An 18,510-nucleotide genomic window follows, 5' to 3' on the forward strand; every position below is an offset into this window, starting at 1 on the left:
GCATTTGGGGTTGCCTTGGTGGAGGAGGAGGCGATGGTTGTGGATGAGCAGGTGGTGGAGGAAAATGAGCGGGATGAGAGTTGTACTGGGGCCTCCACTCCTGATAAGGTGCATTCCACTGAGGCTGTGGCTGAGCATAAGAGTGAAACAAATGAGCAGCTGGTTGGGCATAATATGGATCTGTGAAGGAATAAGGAGGACGTGTGAACCAGGAAGGATGAGTAGGATGACCCCAAGAAGGCATGAAGGTGGCTTGGTAAGGGTCATAATAGGTCTCGGGTGTCCCTTGTAGTTCCTGCTGGTAGGGTACGGGTCCATGTGGCCTCCTTTGGTTCATATAACAGAGTGATTCAGTGGCTCCCTTGGCTCTTTGATATGTAGCTTTGATTTTGGGCAAGGAAGGGCACTGATCTGTAGGATGGTATTCTTCACAGATGAAACACACTTCTAGAGGGCGCATTGGACATTCGTTCCTAGGATGCTTTCTAGTGCACATAGGAAAAAAAATGGCCAAAGCCCTCTTAGCTTCTTCTTGCTTCTTTTGGATCCGCAAGGTATCCAGTTGCATGGCAAGAAACTGCCTCATATCACTCTTGAAATCTTCGATCTGATTTGCAAATTCATCTTTGGACAAGGGAATTCTCCCAACATTTCTGCTTGTAGCCATTTTCTTCAGAGGAATGTTTCTTCTTCTTCTCCCCTAGAGGTTCTTCAGATATGTCTTGATGTCCACCCAGGGGTTCTTTCATCACAGCCATCGAATAAGAACGTTGGCTGTGTGAAGCAGTGGGGGTGTTGTGCAATCATTTTTCTAACTTATCTCTACTCCTACAAAGCATGAAATGAAATCTTTTTGGTTGATTTTTTTGTTTTTTCTACTTCTACCTGCAAAACTAAAATAGATTGAACTGCAACTAACTATCTTGCTGAAATGAAAATGCGGAATTGAAATGAAAGCAGGAAAGGACTAATCTATTTTGCTCAAATGAAATTGCAGGAATGAAATGCTAGGCTACGCTTGCGAAATTGAAATGCTAATCTACGCTTGCAGAAATGAAATTGCGGAATTGAAATGCTAATCTATGAAAGCAGGAAATGCTAATCTATGAAAGCAGGAAATGTCTATGCTACTTTTGCAGAATGGAAATGAAATAAACTACTTAGCAGAAAGTTGTAGTAGAAAATAGAAGAATAGCAACAATCACCAATACTCTGCCGCTTCCCCGGCAACGGCGCCAAAAAGATGGTGGGCTCCAGTATTGTAGCAATAATGCTACAACTCCTGGGGCTTCCTATCTCTAATTTTATCAACCCGGTAGTTCGTACAAACTTGGAAGCGACGGTGCTGTATGCACAAGTACTAGCTCTTGTCGCAGCTGTCACTTGGTCAGTTGGCACAAGTCCGCTAGGGCTCAAGCCAACTTCTATATGCTCTCAGAAGAAGCTTTCTAAATGATGGACGAAGGCTATCTCAAAGGAAATTAATCTACTTTGCAAAAATGAACTGAAAGCCAACCAAAGCATGGAAACCCTAGTAAACCCTAATCTGACTAGTTTAACCTCTATGGTGCAATAGTGAGAGTGCAAATGTCTAAAAATGATGCCATTACTTCTAATGATGTGAAATGCATGAATTAAAACTACTTCTATGAAAAAGAACATTGTTTTTGTATTTTTGCTTAAGTGGATGGAGTGATTATGACTTTGTTTCTTATTAGGGTTTGACTGTGCAGGGGTAGTTTGAAGGGAAAGAAAGCTTGGGAAAGGTCAGGAGGGCTAGGAAAGGTTCCAGGGGATCCAAAACATAATTCCATAGAAGTCCACAACGTTCAGGTGATCGGCAACCGAGTTTGCAGGCTTCTACAGGATGTCTGCAGGGGATCCTGCAGGATGTTCAGAGATTTCTACAAGATGTTCTGAAATGGGATTTTTGAGGATGGATGGTTGATGGAAGATGCATGGATGGTTATGGAGGTAGGATGGGGGTCTGAAGTGACCCAGGAACTGATGGATGGAGTGGTGAGATGATGTGGAAGGCTGACTTGCATCAACAAAGATTTAGGCAATGGAAAAGCAAGAAGGTAGGGTTACGTGGCAAAAGAGCAGATGGGAGATGAGGAAACAGACTTGGTGATGGAGGAGCTGATCTGGATGAGGCTCAGATGAACGAGGAGGTGATGAAGGTGCCCTGCATAGTGTTTCCAACTGAACCAACAAAGACATGCAAGAAAACAAAGATCTAGTTATGCTACCCTAATATGATCTAGCTAACAGTAGCACGAATGGACAGCAGCTTTATTTGCAAGGAAACCATGTACAACACGTGAGAAAGAATAGTCCAAAAGATCTGAATGCATGACTAAATCCTACCACTCTATTCCAACCATAAAAAGCTACTTTAACCATAAAAACAACCAAAATAACAAAGCAAGATCTAAAGAGCAGATTTCATTTTAAGAACACAGCAAACACATAAAGATAAACAAGGGAGGTACTGAGCGCTTGAGATGGGCCCAACCCCAAGATCTACAGCCTCCCAAGAGAGATTTAGAGCTGGTGCAAAGCTGGATTCATCTTTATTAAACAAGAATGAAGAGTTACATAAAAACTGTCCACAAGAAGAACTTGAACATGAGCTGAAAGCAAAGCTAATCCATGGCCTACAAATCGAATTACAAAATGACTAACTACTGGCTAACTACTAGCTACAAAATGACTACCAACTAGCTACCCAAAATGACTAACTGAAATGAGGTCTTGAGCCCTCTTATTTATACAATTTGAGGACCCAACAGTCCTCCTAAAATTTAGGGACTTGGCTGCCCAAGACTTGTAGTTAATAGCAGTCCAACTTGACTTGCTTGGCTGCCCTTGAGCTGATTGATTCGGTGGCCCTTGAACTCCGAGCTGATGGTGGAGAATTCGAGGTAAGGGCCCATAAATGAGGGGGACACCTTCCTACAAATCCTCTAGCTTGTTCTCCCACGAATTTGGCTGCCAAGTGCTCATTAATACCTTCAATTTTGTCTCCAAGTTGACCAAAAAGGCTACACAAAGCACCCATTAGACTTGTTGGCATATGACTAACCAAATTCACTCTATTAACATAAAAATAATCAAAAACATGCAATAAAAAAATGAGAATGGTGGACTAAGCCAAATTAGGAGGTTGAATGAGCCCAAATAATTGTACATTTTTGGGGCTCATCAACACTTATTCAAAAGCTACAACAAGCTTCCAGTACTTCTGATACATTTAGATAGCAAAATGATTTGTTATGGTACAAAGATTGCTTATACCTCTGTAAGAATTCCCAGTTAAAACAAAAGATTCTTATGGAATTGCACACTTCTCCCTTAGGAGGGCACTCACGATTTTTAAAAACTTACCACAGGGTTAAGAAGGAATTTTTTTGGGATGGCCTTAAATCAGATATTCAAAAGTTTGTGGCGGATTGTTTGGTTTGCCAGCAAAATAAAGTTGAAACAATTAAGACACCAAGTCTATTACAACCTTTATCCATTCCATGTCAACGTTGGGAGGAGGTTTCAATGGATTTTATCACAGATTTACCCAAGTCTGAGGGAAAGAGTGTCATCATGGTGGTAGTTGATAGACTTACCAAGTATGCACACTTTTGTGCATTATCACATCCATTTAAAGCCAGTACAGTTTCTACTGCATTTATGGAAACAATTCAAAAGCTACATGGTAACCCAAAGATTATTGTAAGTGACAGAGATCCCATTTTCACTGGAAATTTTTGGACAGAAGTATTTTCTTGTCTTGGTACTCAGTTAGCTCATAGCTCATCTTATCATCCTCAATCTGATGGGCAAACTGAGATAGTAAACAAATGTTTGGAAGGATATCTTCGTTGCTTTGTATCTGATAAACGGACACAATGGGTCAAATGGTTGCCTCTGGCTGAATGGTGGTATAACACTTCCTTCCATACAGCAACAAAAATGACCCCATTTATGGCACTTTATGGGTATCAACCACCATCCATCACATCATATTTAAGAGAAAATTCTAAGGTTCAGGCAGTGGAACATCACATCGAACATCAACAACAAGTCCTCCAACTCTTAAAGGATAACCTCGTGTTGGCACAAAATAGAATGAAACAACAGGCAGATCAACATCGCAGTGAAAGAAGTTTTGATGTAGGTGATTGGGTATTCCTACGACTACAACCATATAAGCAAATGTCCCTAAAGCAAGCTAAGAAGGATAATAAATTATCACCAAAGTATTATGGTCCATACAAGGTGTTGGAAAAGATTGGTACTATGGCATACAAATTGGAGCTTCCTGCAGCTTCTCGATTGCACCCAGTTTTCCATGTTTCATGTTTAAAGAAGATTATAGGTGACAAGCTCCCAATTCAAACAATATTGCCAGAACTTGACGAGGAAGGAAAAATTATATTGGAACCGGAAGCAGTCACAGAAACAAGAACTCGACAGCTACGAAATCGATCAATTTCAGAGTATCTTATCCGGTGGAAGAACTTATCCGCTGAAGATTCCACATGGGAGGATGATAATTTTATGCAGAAGTATCCAGAACTACTCAAGCGTTGAGGAAAACAATTTTTTGAAGGAGAGGGGCATGTTGGGTCCCTATAATACTAGTGATTACCCCATTACTATTGTAGTTATACCCCTTATTTATATTGTTGTGCCCCTATTACCCCCATATTGTTATTTCTGTGCCCCATAGAATCCCTCTATTGTTATTTTTGTGGTTTTATATTATTATTGTTAGGTCGGAGGATTATATTGTGACTCCTTAGACTCCTATATATAGAAAGCAGGTTTTTTCATTTGTATCATCCAGGAATTGTTCATTTATGTAATGTAAAGGAGGTTGCCCCCACGAAGAGGCTGAATTCTAAGGCATTGATCTATCTTTTCTATCTTTTCTTGAGCTGGTTTCATAACACTCACAAGTAAATCTAATTTCTAAGGCAATTGTAAATAAATTGGGATTAGAAACTACACCTCACAAGAAACCATACCCATTAGGATGGTTGAATGATAAAACGCAACTACAAGTGACTAGACAGTGCAAACTCAAGTTTTCTTTTGGGTCAACATTTGTAGATGAGGTTGAGTTAGACATAATTCCTTTGGATATATGTGGAATTGTTTTAGGAAGTCCTTACTTGTATGATAGAAAGGATATTTTCTATAGAGCTGAGAACAAGTATCTACTTGTCAAAGATGGAACTGAATACTTTGTAAAAGCTCATAAGCTCAAGAATAATTATACTCTCATAAACTCATGGCAGATGAAAAGAATGATAAATTCATGCAAACAATTCTTACTGATGGTTGTGAAGGAAAAGAAACCTGATAAAACCAATGTATTTGAGGGTTATAATGCTAAACAACAAGCTGATATAGAAAAGGTTCTTTCAGAGTATGATGTCTTTTTTCAAGAAACTAAAGGTCTGCCACCCAAAAAGGGAATAGTACATGATATTATTTTGCATCAAGATGTTCCATTTCCTAACATTGGAATGTACAAGTTGTCTGCTTTAGAGAATGCTGAAATCAAGAAGCAGCTGCAGAAGTTGCTCGAGAAAGGATTCATCAGGCCTACCACATCACCATGTGGGTCACCAATCATTTTGGTGAGAAAGAAATATGGCTCATGGAGAATGTGCATTGATTACCGAGCATTGAATAAGATAACAATAAAAAATCATTATCCCATTCCTCGCATATATGATATTTTAGATCAATTAAAGGAAGCTATTTATTTGACCAAGCTGGATTTGCACAGTGGGTACCATCAGGTCAGAGTTGTAGAGCAAGATGCATGGAAGATTGCTTTAAAAACAAAGCAGGGATTATATGAATGGCTGGTTATGTCTTTTGGCTTAACTAATTCTCCTGCTACTTTCATGAGATTAATGAATGATGTACTCAGACCTTTTCTTGATGATTTTGTTATTGTGTATCTGGATGACATTCTGATTTTTAGTAAAATGTGGGAAGAACATTTAAAGCATGTTAAACAGACATTAGATGTTATGAAAAGAGAAAAACTTTATGTTAAACTCTCAAAATGTGAATTTGGAAAAACATCTCTAAACTACTTGGGTCATATAGTAGGGGGAGGTGAATTGAAAATAGATCCCTCTAAAGTGGCAGCCATTGTGAACTGGCCTAAACCCGGGTCTGCTACAGAAGTGAGAAGCTTCTTAGGAGCAGCACGATATTGGAGGAAGTTCATTTCTAACTTTTCCTCAATTGCAGCTCCCTTACATGCTTTAACGGGATTGAATAAGGTGTTTCAGTGGGGAGGCAAACATCAAAAAGCCTTCGACACCTTGAAAGAAAATATTAGTACAACACCTGTACTAGCACTGCCAAATCTACAAAGACCATTTGAGATCCAAACTGATGCCAATGACTATGCCATGGGAGCAATGTTGACACAACATGGTAAACCCATCTGTTATCATTCTGAGACTTTTAATCCTGCAGTAGTAAATTATCCTACATATGATAAAGAATTGTATGCATTAGTTCAGAGTGTGAAAAAGTGGAAACATTACCTAATGGGCAAAGAGATAGTAATACATACTGATCATCAACCACTTCAATATATACACTCCCAAACTAAGTTGCAGCAATCAAGACATTACAGATGGATGGGTTTTCTACAACATTTCATTTAGTCATCAGATATAAAAAGGGCATACATAAAAAGGTTGCAGAAATGTTATGTAGAACCATTATAAATGCATCTACCATACTTCAGCATAACTCTATGCTACATAAAAGCTACATTGAACAATATGCTGACGATATGGATTGTAAAGATGTATATGCAACTTTGAGTCAAGGAAAAAGAGTAGAAGAATTGGACTATCATGTGAAGGACCAACTCTTATACCATTGTGGGAAACTCTGCATTCCACAGAATGTGACAGTAAAGATAATTAGGGAAGCACACACTTGTATGATATTAGGTCACTTTGGGGTAAGTAAAACAGTTGCACAGCTGCAAAGATTCTACTATTGGCCGAAAATGAATGAGACAGTTTCTAGATATGTAAGAGGGTGAGCTATGTGTGCTAAAAGCAAGCCCAGTAATAGAAAACAAGGCTTGTATGTACTCCATTACCAGTTCCTTCTCACCCTTGGGAAAGTGTTTCCATGGATTTTGTTGGAGGACTGCCTAAATCTAGGAAAGGTCATGATTATCTATATGTTGTTGTAGATAGGTTTAGAAAAATGCGTATTTTGATACCTTGTAATAAACAGATTACAGCTGAAAAGACTGCAAAATTATTCTTTGAACATTTATGTGTTCATTTTGGATTACCCACTTCCATTATATCTGATCAAGACACCCGATTTGTGGGGAAGTTTTGGTCCAGTCTGCGGGAACTGATGGACACCAAACCGAAGAAAAGCACAACTTTTCATCCACAAACAGATGGCCAAACAGAAGTAGTTAACAGGATAGTGATTCAGTTGCTGAGAGGATATTGCAGCAAACATCCTAAGCTTTGGGATGAACACTTGTGTTATGTATAACATGCTTACAATAGAGCAAAACACTCTTCTACACAGAGATCTCCTTTTGAGACCTGTTTTGGTTTCACACCAAGGTCTCCTTTGGATTTTGTCTTTGGTAAAGATACCATGGTTGATGGACACAGTGATGTGGACAAGGCAACTAGGTTCATTGAATAGATCCAAGAGATCCACCAGGTAGTATAGGAACAACTAGAAAAGAGCCAAGCCAAGTACAAGGCTAGGCATGACAAGCATCGGATGGAGCATAGTTTTCAAGTTGGAGACCAAGTCTGGCTGTATATCAGCAAGGATAGGATGCAAGGTGAAGGTAAAAAGCTAAATCCTATCAGGTATGGACCTTTTAAGATACTTGAGAAGATTGGTGAAAATTCTTTTTGCCTTGATCTACCAGCTTACATGCACATCTACTCAGTCGTAAATGCAGATTGCTTGAAATTGTTTGAACCTTCAATGATTGAGGACCCTGAAGAGCAAAGTCAATTGCCTTCTATTGATGACTTGCTACCTTAATACCTTAATGAATTGTAGGAAGACACAATGTTGGATGGGAAGGTGAGGACAACGCGTAGGGGAGATGTTGAGTACCTTAGGATTGGGCTCAAAGGTTCAAAGCCAAGCAGTGCAAAGTGGATTGAGATTGGGCAAGTGAGAAAGCAATACCCTCACTTAGTCGATCTTGAAAACCAACTTTTGGTGGTCCAAAAGCTTTTTCCGTGGGAAGGTTGCGATCCGAATTGGATCCATAAATAACTGTCAAGAAACCATGACTATATTAGGTCAGGACAAACATTAAAGAATTCCAAAACAATGATAAAAAACACCCTAAACCAATGGCAATGTCTACCAGCATGGAACTGTTGGAAATAATACTAAGAGGGGGGGGTGAATCAATATTATCAAGTCAAATATTCCTTTTTCAAATCCAGATGATATACACTACTTCAGTTAATTAAAACCGCGTATATACGCAACTATTTAGAAGGAAACTCGCGTATATAATGCAAACTTATAATTTACTTTATCTTTCAGATGTTTATTATTAATCTGTGTATCAGAATCAAATAACCAGTAACGAGAAACAGTAAAACAAAGTAGAGGAGAATCACACACAAGAACACAAGATCTAAGGTGGAAACCCAATGTGGGTGAAAACCACCTGCTACAATTCGTCTCTATCTTTTGTTAATTAGAAACTTCCTTTTACAATGTACTGGTGCAGTCCTTTACCAGTATGCAGGCTGCAACCTGTAGAGAGCTACAACCCTCTCTCATTCTCCAACTTCTCCTGGAAGGGAGCTACAACCCCCTTAGCTCTTGTACTAGCCAAGATACTAGTACGTAGGTGTTGGCCTACTGAACGCTACAACCTTCTCTTTCTTCCAGGGACCACGTTTCATAAATTTTTAGACTGGATCCATGAACATCAATCAATCATCAAGTATTTCTACATCAAACAATCTCCTTTTCACCAATTAGCATTAAATCAAGTAAACACTTCTCTGACAGTTGTACCCAGAACACAGTAACAGTAACCAAACACCAAATTCTGAACCCAGAACACTACAGCAATAAATAGAGGCAGCTAGATCACAATTAAAAGATATACGCTACTTCAACAACCTGAAACCTGTGTGCAGATCTGTAAAAGATAATTCACTCTTTCAAATATTCAGACACTGATTAACCCAGATTATCAAATTTATAGATGAAGCATGCACCACATATAACAGATCAAAAGCATGCAAAGATATTATCATACAAGCCAAGAGATTATGACCCATCAATAGAACTTATCCTTCTTTGCGCTAAGGTTCCTCCTTTATGCAGATCCATATCTGCACCATAACCGCAATCACAAATATTTCAGATCTAGTACTTATTAGATATTCAATTCATTTAGATTAATTGCCTTGCCAAATGATCTCCTTCCTCTTGTATAGTCTTAGGCCTTTCACAATACCACGGTCCAAAACCATAATAACACAATACCGTGAACCCAATACTTGGGGTCAACACTTTTGGATGCAATACCATGGACCAAAACCATAGGATCAAAAACTGTCAGACTAATACCATGAGCCAACGATGAAAGTGCGTGAACTTTTCTCTTCATGAAAGGAACTTTTCTCTGCATGAAAGTGCATGAACTTTCCTCTATATGAAAGAAACTTTTCTCTACATGAAAGTGCGTGAACTTTTCTCTACATGAAAGAAACTTTTCTTTGCATGAAAGTGCATGATCTTTTCTTTACATGAAAGAACCTTCTATCTTCATGAAAGTGTGTGAGCTTTTCTCTACATGAAAGAAGCTTTTATCTTCATGAAAGTGCATGAACGTTTCTCTACATGAAAGAAACTTTTATCTTCGTGAAAGTGCGTGAACTTTGATGAAATATAATTTATCATCTGAGATGAGTGGGTTGCCATCAATTAAAACATATGTATGATAATGCTAACAATCTCCCCCTTTGGACTTGATGGCAACAATACCAAATCACTCTCCCCCTTTGACATCAAGGGCAAAGGGCGGACCAAGATATTCTCTTCCTTTGCTGTCCATACTCCCCCTGAGTGCCTGCTGAAATTTTTGAATGAGCTCCCCCTTTGTAATGCCAAGATGTACCAATTTGTCCATGCTCCCCTTGAGTTCACGCTGAAATCTCTACTCTACTGAAGTTTGATGTTCATGCTCCCCCTGACTGTAGGCAAGATCTGCAAAAGATGTTCTTCAAGAAGAACCAAGACTTACACATCATAAAAGACCTTCCTATCACCAAAAGACTCAATACATATATCCATCACCCAACCAAGTGGGGATACATCAAAAATTTACATATGAAAACCAAATACATGACATCTTCATCCCAGGCATAGTGGGGAAATCAAAATAGGCCGTTACATGACCTTGACACCATAAAAGAGATACATGACAAAGAGACGAAATATCTAAAGCAAGACTTTATGAAAGTCACTAATAATTGATAGCGGCAGCATCTGTCAATCACCATTCAGATCAACAATCATGATTTCCTTATGTTCTCCCTCTGCATTTGTTCCACCTACAACCAACAATAAATGTGAACTAGAACCAAAAGCTTCTAAGATAATGCCAACAATGCATCAGTAGAAGTTTATCTGCTCCCCCTGAACCTGTGCCAGATGGTCTCTGTCAGACCCATATCAGACTATCTTCAACCATATCCTGTCCCTACTAATATCCATCAAGCCTCCATATACGCGACTGTCTCTGCACAAACCGGCGTATGCACGCAGATCCTCCTCAGGAAACTTGCGTACACCCATTTTTCTCTGAAATAGACAAGTTTTAACAAAAATATGATGCATCAACTACTCCCAACTTTTGTCTGAGGTGTTCAAATGTCTCCCTAGGCAGTGGTTTGGTGAGTATATCAACAACTTGTTCCTTAGAGGGAACATATTCCAACTTGACCTTTTGTTCCAACAATTGTTCCCGGAGAAAGTGGTACTTGATCGGTATGTGCTTGGTCTTTGAATGCATGACTAGGTTCTATGAAATGATGATTGCACTTGTATTATCACATATGATGGAGATAGGTGGTGTACAAGCGATTTGAAAATCCTGTAAGGTTTGTATCATCCAAAGGAGTTGAGTGCAGCAAGATGCAGCAGCCACATATTCCGCTTCAGCTGTAGATAAGGAAATCAAACTCTGTTTCTTACTGAACCAAGACACTAATCTGGAACCCATAAAGAATGCTCCACCACTTGTGCTCTTTCTATCATCCACACTTCCAGCCCAATCTGCATCTATATAAGCATGTAGAGTGAGATCTGTATCTCTAGGATACCATAAGCCATAGTTTTGAGTTCCTTGAAGATACTTGAAAATTCTCTTTACCATCTAAATATGGGTTTCTTTAGGATTTTCCTGAAATATTCCAACTATTCCCACTGCATGCATGCTGTCTGGTCGAGTACCTGTCAAATAAAGAAGACTTCCAATCATGGATCTATAGGTTGGTTGATGCACTACTGCAGATTCATCATTTGCACTGAGGCTGCATCCTGTAACCATAGGGGTACACACTGGTTTTGAATCTTCCATGCCATATTTCTTCAAGATCTGCTTGAGATACTTGGTTTGAGACAAAAAGATACCGCTTTCATTTTGTTGGATTTGCAATCCAAGAAAATAGGTCAGTTCTCCAAGCAAAGACATTTCGAATTCTTTCTGCATCACCAAGGCAAAGCTTTGACTCATAGCTTCTTCATTGCTGCCAAAGATAATATCATCTACATACACAACAAGTATTAACAATTTGCCATTTTCAATTTTTATATAAAGATTGCTATCTGCTGATCCTTTTGAAAAACCTTGTCGATGAAGATATTTCTCCAAACGGTAGTACTAAGCCCTTGGAGCCTATTTAAGACCATAGAGAGCCTTTTTCAGTCTGCATACAAGATTTGGATCATTCCCAAGAATGAAACCATCTGGCTGCTCAATGTATACTTCTTCTTCTAAGCCTCCATTCAGAAAGGCTGATTTCACATCCATTTGAAATACTTTGAACTTCTGAAAGCTTGAGAGAGAAAGGAACATTCGGATGGCCTCAAGTCTTGCAACAGGAGCAAAAGTTTCTTCAAAGTCTATTCCTTCTTGTTGAGCATACCCTTTACAAACAAGTCTGGCCTTGTTTCTAATTACTTCCCCATTTTCATTCAACTTATTTTTGAAGACCCATTTTGTCCCTATGACATTCTTATCTTTCGGTCTAGGAACCAACTCCCAAGTGTTGTTCTTTTTGATCTGCTCAAGTTCTTCATCCATTGCCTTGACCCAACATTCATCTATGCATGCCTCTCTTACATTTTGTGGTTCAGTGGAGGAGAGTAATGCCAAATAGCTTGAAGCTTCTGCAATTGTTCTTCTTGTTTGTACACCTGCCTCCTTTTGCCCCAAGATTTGAGATTCTGGATGATTCTTTTGAACATACCTGGATGGAGTCTTCTCTTTTATCCTTGTCTGTTCCTCTGGTGCCTCTTGAGGTTCTTCTTCATCTTCAGTCTGATTTGGAGGGTAGTCTTCATCCTCTTCGATTTTTTCATAATTTACTTGCCTAGGAATGTTTCCTTTTTCATCAACCACCACATCAATGTTGTCAACAATTCTTCCAAGTCTTTTATTGTAACACTTATATGCTTTGCTGTGGGGAGAATAACTAAGGAGAATGCCTTCATCTGCTCTGGGTTCATGTTTGCCAAGCTATTCATCATTATTCTTAATATAGCATTTACTTCCAAAAATTTTGAAATTCTTTACCGAAGGAGTCTCACCATACCAGAGCTCATGAGGAGTTTGAGTGTTGTTCACTCGGACATTTGTTTTGTTGAGAATAACAACCGCAGCAAACGCAGCTTCACCCGAGAAGGTTGCGGGAGTTCCAGACTCATCAAGAATAGCCCGAGCCATTTGTTGAACCATTCTATTCATCCTTTCCACCACTCCATTTTGCTGAGGAGTCCTAGCTGTAGAGAATTCTCTTCTTATTCCATGTTATTCATAGAAATCGAAAAATTCATTTGAGGTAAACTCCCCACCTCTGTCAGACCTGAGGCACTTAATTTTGTGATATGATTCGTTTTCAGCCAAGGCATTGAAAGATTTGAATTTTTTGAATGCTTCGTCTTTGTGTTTCATAAGTCCTAACCAAACCATCCTGGATAAGTCGTCAATGAATAATATAAAGTATTCTTGTCCTCGAGATGACCTTGTCCTAAATGGACCACATACATTTGTATGTATTAGTTCAAGAGGCCTGTTGGTTGATCCTTCCTTCTCAGGGAAGTTAGTTCTAGTTTGCTTACCAAACTGACATGATTTTCATATGGTGTTGTCTGGAATTTTGATATCTGGAAGACCACGAACTGCCTGGTATTTGCATGCTTTCCTTATTTGTGAAAATCTTAGATGCCCCAACCTCCGGTGCCATAACTAGTGTTCATCATCCTTGCTTAAATAGCATTGTTGTTGTCCTTTTTCAAATATGTATAAATTATTTGGAGTTCTTCTGCCTTTGATCACTGTTTTTCCTCTATCAAGATCATGAACACTACATCCGTTTGATCGAAATATTACCTCGGTTCCTTGATCGCACATCTGACTAACACTCAGTAGATTATGCTTCAAGCCATCAACATACAAAACATTTCCATCCTTGACTTTCTCTTTCAACTGAACAATGCCTTTTCCTTTTATGACTACAGGGGTATCATTTCCAAAAGAAACTTTCTTTCCTTTTTCTAAAGCACTATATGATTGAAGTTTTTCTTTATCACCTGTCATATGCTTCGAACATCCACTGTCGATGTACCATTTATTTTCCTGTCCTTCTGCATATAAAGCTATCCCACATCTTTCTGGTGTAGTTCCTTCATTCTCCATGTTCTGGCATTTGAGGTTTGTTCCTTCTGAGTTGTCTTCTGAAACCTGCTCTTGCATTCAGACTCTTCATGACCGAAGTTATTAGAAATAGAACATTCAATTTCACTTTCAAGGGCGGAAAAGTTGTTATAGGTCCTTTTCGTGATTCCAGTCATACTTCTTTGTTTTTGAGCTTCTCTAGTCATGATTGTCTTATAGGCAACACATTTAGCTGCTTTGTGACCAAAGTTATGGCAAGAGAAACATTGGCCATTGAAGAAACTCCTGCAATTATCAAATCTATCAACCAACTGATTGTAGTTTCTACTGACATCCATTCTTGAGGTAAATTGGGAAGATTTTACCTATGGCTGGTTGTAGCTTCTGTTTGTCCTTAAGGTAGCTTGCCCCCGATTTTCTCGATAGTATTTGTTCATTCTTGAGGTAAACTGTCCCTGATTTACCTTATGATTTCTATTAGGCCTTTGCTCGCTCCTCCTTGCTGCATCAAGATAAATTTTGGAGGTGGATGCTTGAGATGCTTCTCCATTATATCCCAGACCTGTCTTGATTAGTGGAGAATGCTGCACGTTGATAATCTCATTGAGAGTTTCAGACCCTTTAACAAATTTAAGATTAAGAGCTTTTGTTTTCTCAATCTGTTTTCTTAGACTAAAAATTTCACATTCCAATTTTTCGTGATTTTTTTATCTTTCAGCCAGTTGATATTGCAGAGAATCAATAATCACATTTTTCTCTTCTAAACAAATTTTTAGATTAGAAATCTCTTCATAAAGACCTTCTTCATCTACAACATCCATATAATCATCATCTTCAAAAGCCATTAACAGTTTATAATTATTACCTCGTTCATCTTCGTCACTATTTGAAAGTCCATCACTATCTTCATGAGTGTAATAGCTTTTCTTATTTGCATTCTGTTTCTTGTTCCATCTAACAGGTTCCTTCCCCTTGTCAATCTTATCCTTATGAGGACACTTGGCAGCATAGTGACCGACTCTTCCACAAGCAAAGCATTTGAAAGGTAACTTACCTCGGAATCTTCCAACACCCCGTTGAAGGTTTTTGACAAAATTTGATTCTTCTTCTTCTTCTAACACGTGTCCTGACTCATAGTAGTCTCCTTTGCCTGAAGCCTTGAAGGTAGCTTCTCTCCTGTCTGATGGTCCTCCTTTCCTCATTTCATAAGCAATTAGAATCCCGTGCAGATGTGACATGGTAAGGTTTTGTAGATTCTCTTTTTCTTCTATTGCAGAAACTTTAGATTCAAACCTAGGGGACAAAGATCTTAGAACTTTTTCAACCACAACAGCCTCTTTAATTTCTTCACCCAAGTTTTTCATACAATTAACAATCTCATCTACACGAAGGAAATAGTTAGCCACACTTTCATCGCTGTGCATTCTAAGATTTTCATACTGAATTCTGAGGGTTTGAAGTTTTGCTCGTTTTACCTGTTCATCTCCTTCATAGCTCAAAACAATCTTGTCCCATATTTCTTTTGCAGATTTATACTGCATAACCTTGACGAATTCTGATTAAGATAGACATCCTAATAGGGTATTAACTACCTTTGCATTTGTTTCATATTTCTTCTTCTCAGCTGGATCTGTAGGAGTTGCTGATGGAAAAGAGTACCCTGTATCTATGATATCCCAGACTTCTATACCAAGATATTGAAGATAGGCAATAACTCTTACCTTCCAATATACGAAGTTTGTCCCATCAAAAATTGGTGGCCTGATAGATGCTTCTCTCTCGTAGTTGCTCATGATGATGGATCTTCCTCCAAGCGATCAAGCTTCTTCAGAAGGACCTGCTCTGATACCAATTGTTGGAAATAATACTGAGAGGGGGGGTGAATCAGTATTATCAAGTCAAATATTCCTTTTTCAAATCCAGATGATATACGCTACTTCAGTTAATTAAAACTGCATATATACGCAACTATGTAGAAGGAAACCCGTGTATATAATGCAAACTTATAATTTACTTTATCTTTCAGATGTCGATTATTAATCTGTGTATCATAATCAAATAACCAGTAACCAGAAACAGTAAAACAGAGCAGAGGACAATCACACACAAGAACACAAGATATAAGGTGCAAACCCAATGCGGGTGAAAACCACTTGCTGCAATTCGTCTCTATCTTTTGTTAATTAGAAACTTCCTTTTACAATGTACTGGTGCAGTCCTTTACCAGTACGCAGGCTGCAACCTGCAGAGAGCTACAACCCTCTCTTGTTCTCCAGCTTCTCCTGGAATGGAGCTACAACCCCCTTAGCTCTTGTACTAGCCAAGATACTAGTACGTAGGTGTTGGCCTATTGAAGGCTACAACCTTCTCTTTCTTCTAGGGACCACGTTTCATAAATTTTCAGACTGGATCCATGAACATCAATCAATTATCAAGTATTTCTGCATCAAAAAATCTCCTTTTCACCAATTAGCACTGAATCAAGTAAACACTTCTCTGACAGTTGTACCCAGAACACAGTAACAGTAACCAAACACCAAATTCTGAACCCAGAACACTGCAGCAATAAATAGAGGCAGCTAGATCACAATTAAAAGATATACGCTACTTCAACAACCTGAAACCTGCGTGCAGATCTATAAAAGATAATTCACTCTTTCAAATATTCAGACACTGATTAACCCAGATTATTAGATTTATAGATCAAGCATGTGCCACATATAACAGATCAAAATCATGCAAAGATATTATCATTCAAGCCAAAAGATTATGACCCATCAATAGAATTTATCCTTCTTTGTGCTAAGGTTCCTCCTTTATTCAAATCCAGATCTGCACCATAACCCCAATCACAAATATTTCAGATCTAGTGATATTCAATTCATTCAGATTGATTGCCTTGCCAAATTATCTCCTTCCTCTTTTATAGTCTTAAGCCTTTCACAATACCATGAACCCAATACTTGGGGTCAACACTTTTGGATGCAATACCACGGACCGAAACCATAGGATCCAAAACTGTCGGACTAATACCATGAGCCTGTTGGGTCCCTATAATACTAGTGATTACCCCATTACTATTGTAGTTATACCCCTTATTTATATTGATGTACCCATGTAGTGCCCATATTGTTACTATTGTGCCACATAGAAGCCCACTATTGTTATTGTTGTGCCCTACAATATTATTGTTATGTAGGCTTTGATTGTATTGGGACCACTTAGACTCCTATATATAGAAAGGAGGTATTTTCATTTGTATCATCGAAGAATTGTTCATTTATGTAATGTAAAGGAGGTTGCCCCCTCGAAGAGGCTGAATTCTAAGGCGTTGATCTATCTTTTCTTGAGCTGGTTTCATAACATTTGGTATCAGAGCTTTGGATTCTAGGGTTTCGCTGCTCCAAACGGGTCATCGTGGCATTTTCACTATAACTTTTTTTCTGTAACGTTTCAGAAGTCGCAAAAAAAACCCATTTGAGAAGAATTGGCGCTGAACCTTGGGTCCGAATTTCAGAGATTTTCGCACGATATTTTCGGAGATATGATCTAAGGAAGTTGGCCTTTTTGCAGACTCCTGAATTACATTCAAAACAGGTGACCTAGGGAAAATCGTCATAACTCTCTCTCTGAGGATCGGATTAAAATTTCGTAAAAAGGTACAGAAAGAGGACAGACTGTAGTTTCTTGTATGTGTGTTTTAGATTCAAAGGTTGAAACAGTGGCTCGTGGCATGTCGTACAAGTTCACTCTACTGAACCAGTCTAAAAGCAAGTCACTGTGGGAGATTTCACATAACTCTTCCTTGGAGAATCCAATTTGGCTCAGACTTGTGGCATTGAAAAGAGGACACAGAAGGCTACTGCAGGTAGCAATTTTAGAACTGGATGATTCAAAATTACAGAGACACATCAGATTCAATATCAGGCTTCTATAAAGTGAAAAAAAGGTGTGTAGTTTTTTTTTTTAATTTTTGTGTAGGTTTGGTTTAAAGGAATTCAAAGGGCATAGTAAAGAATTATTATCGGTAACTGATGCCCCGAGGAAAGAAAATGCAAACACCTAGTAAGGAACCTGAAAGCTCTAGCATGACTCATGAAGAAGAAGAAGAAATGCTACATGATATATCAAAATTACAAGAACAAGTGCAACAAATGTCACGATCACAAAAGCTAACAGAAGCTAAGATAAGTGGCGTGGAATCTAAGATAAAGGGCATGGAAGCTAAGATGGATGATTCAAAGACAGATTTGAAGAGAGACATGGCAGATTTGAAGATAGATTTGAAGACAGATTTGAAGAGAGACATGGCAGATTTGAAGATAGATTTGAAGACAGATATGGAAGAATTGAAGAAGTTGCTACAAGAAAGTGTCACTAATGGTGAAAAGGTAGTAAAGAAAACTCATGATGAGAACAAAAGAAATGTTAATCATGATACCATAGACGCTAATGTTGGATCGAAGACTCACCATGTTCCAAAAATCGATATGAGGAAGTTTGATGGCAAGGATCCCGCCACATGGATATTACAGATG

This window comes from Pinus tabuliformis, chromosome 4_1 (assembly GCF_031772625.1).
Source record: "Pinus tabuliformis cultivar Carrire ecotype Pingquan chromosome 4_1, CPIR1, whole genome shotgun sequence".
NCBI classification, from domain to species: domain Eukaryota; kingdom Viridiplantae; phylum Streptophyta; class Pinopsida; order Pinales; family Pinaceae; genus Pinus; species Pinus tabuliformis.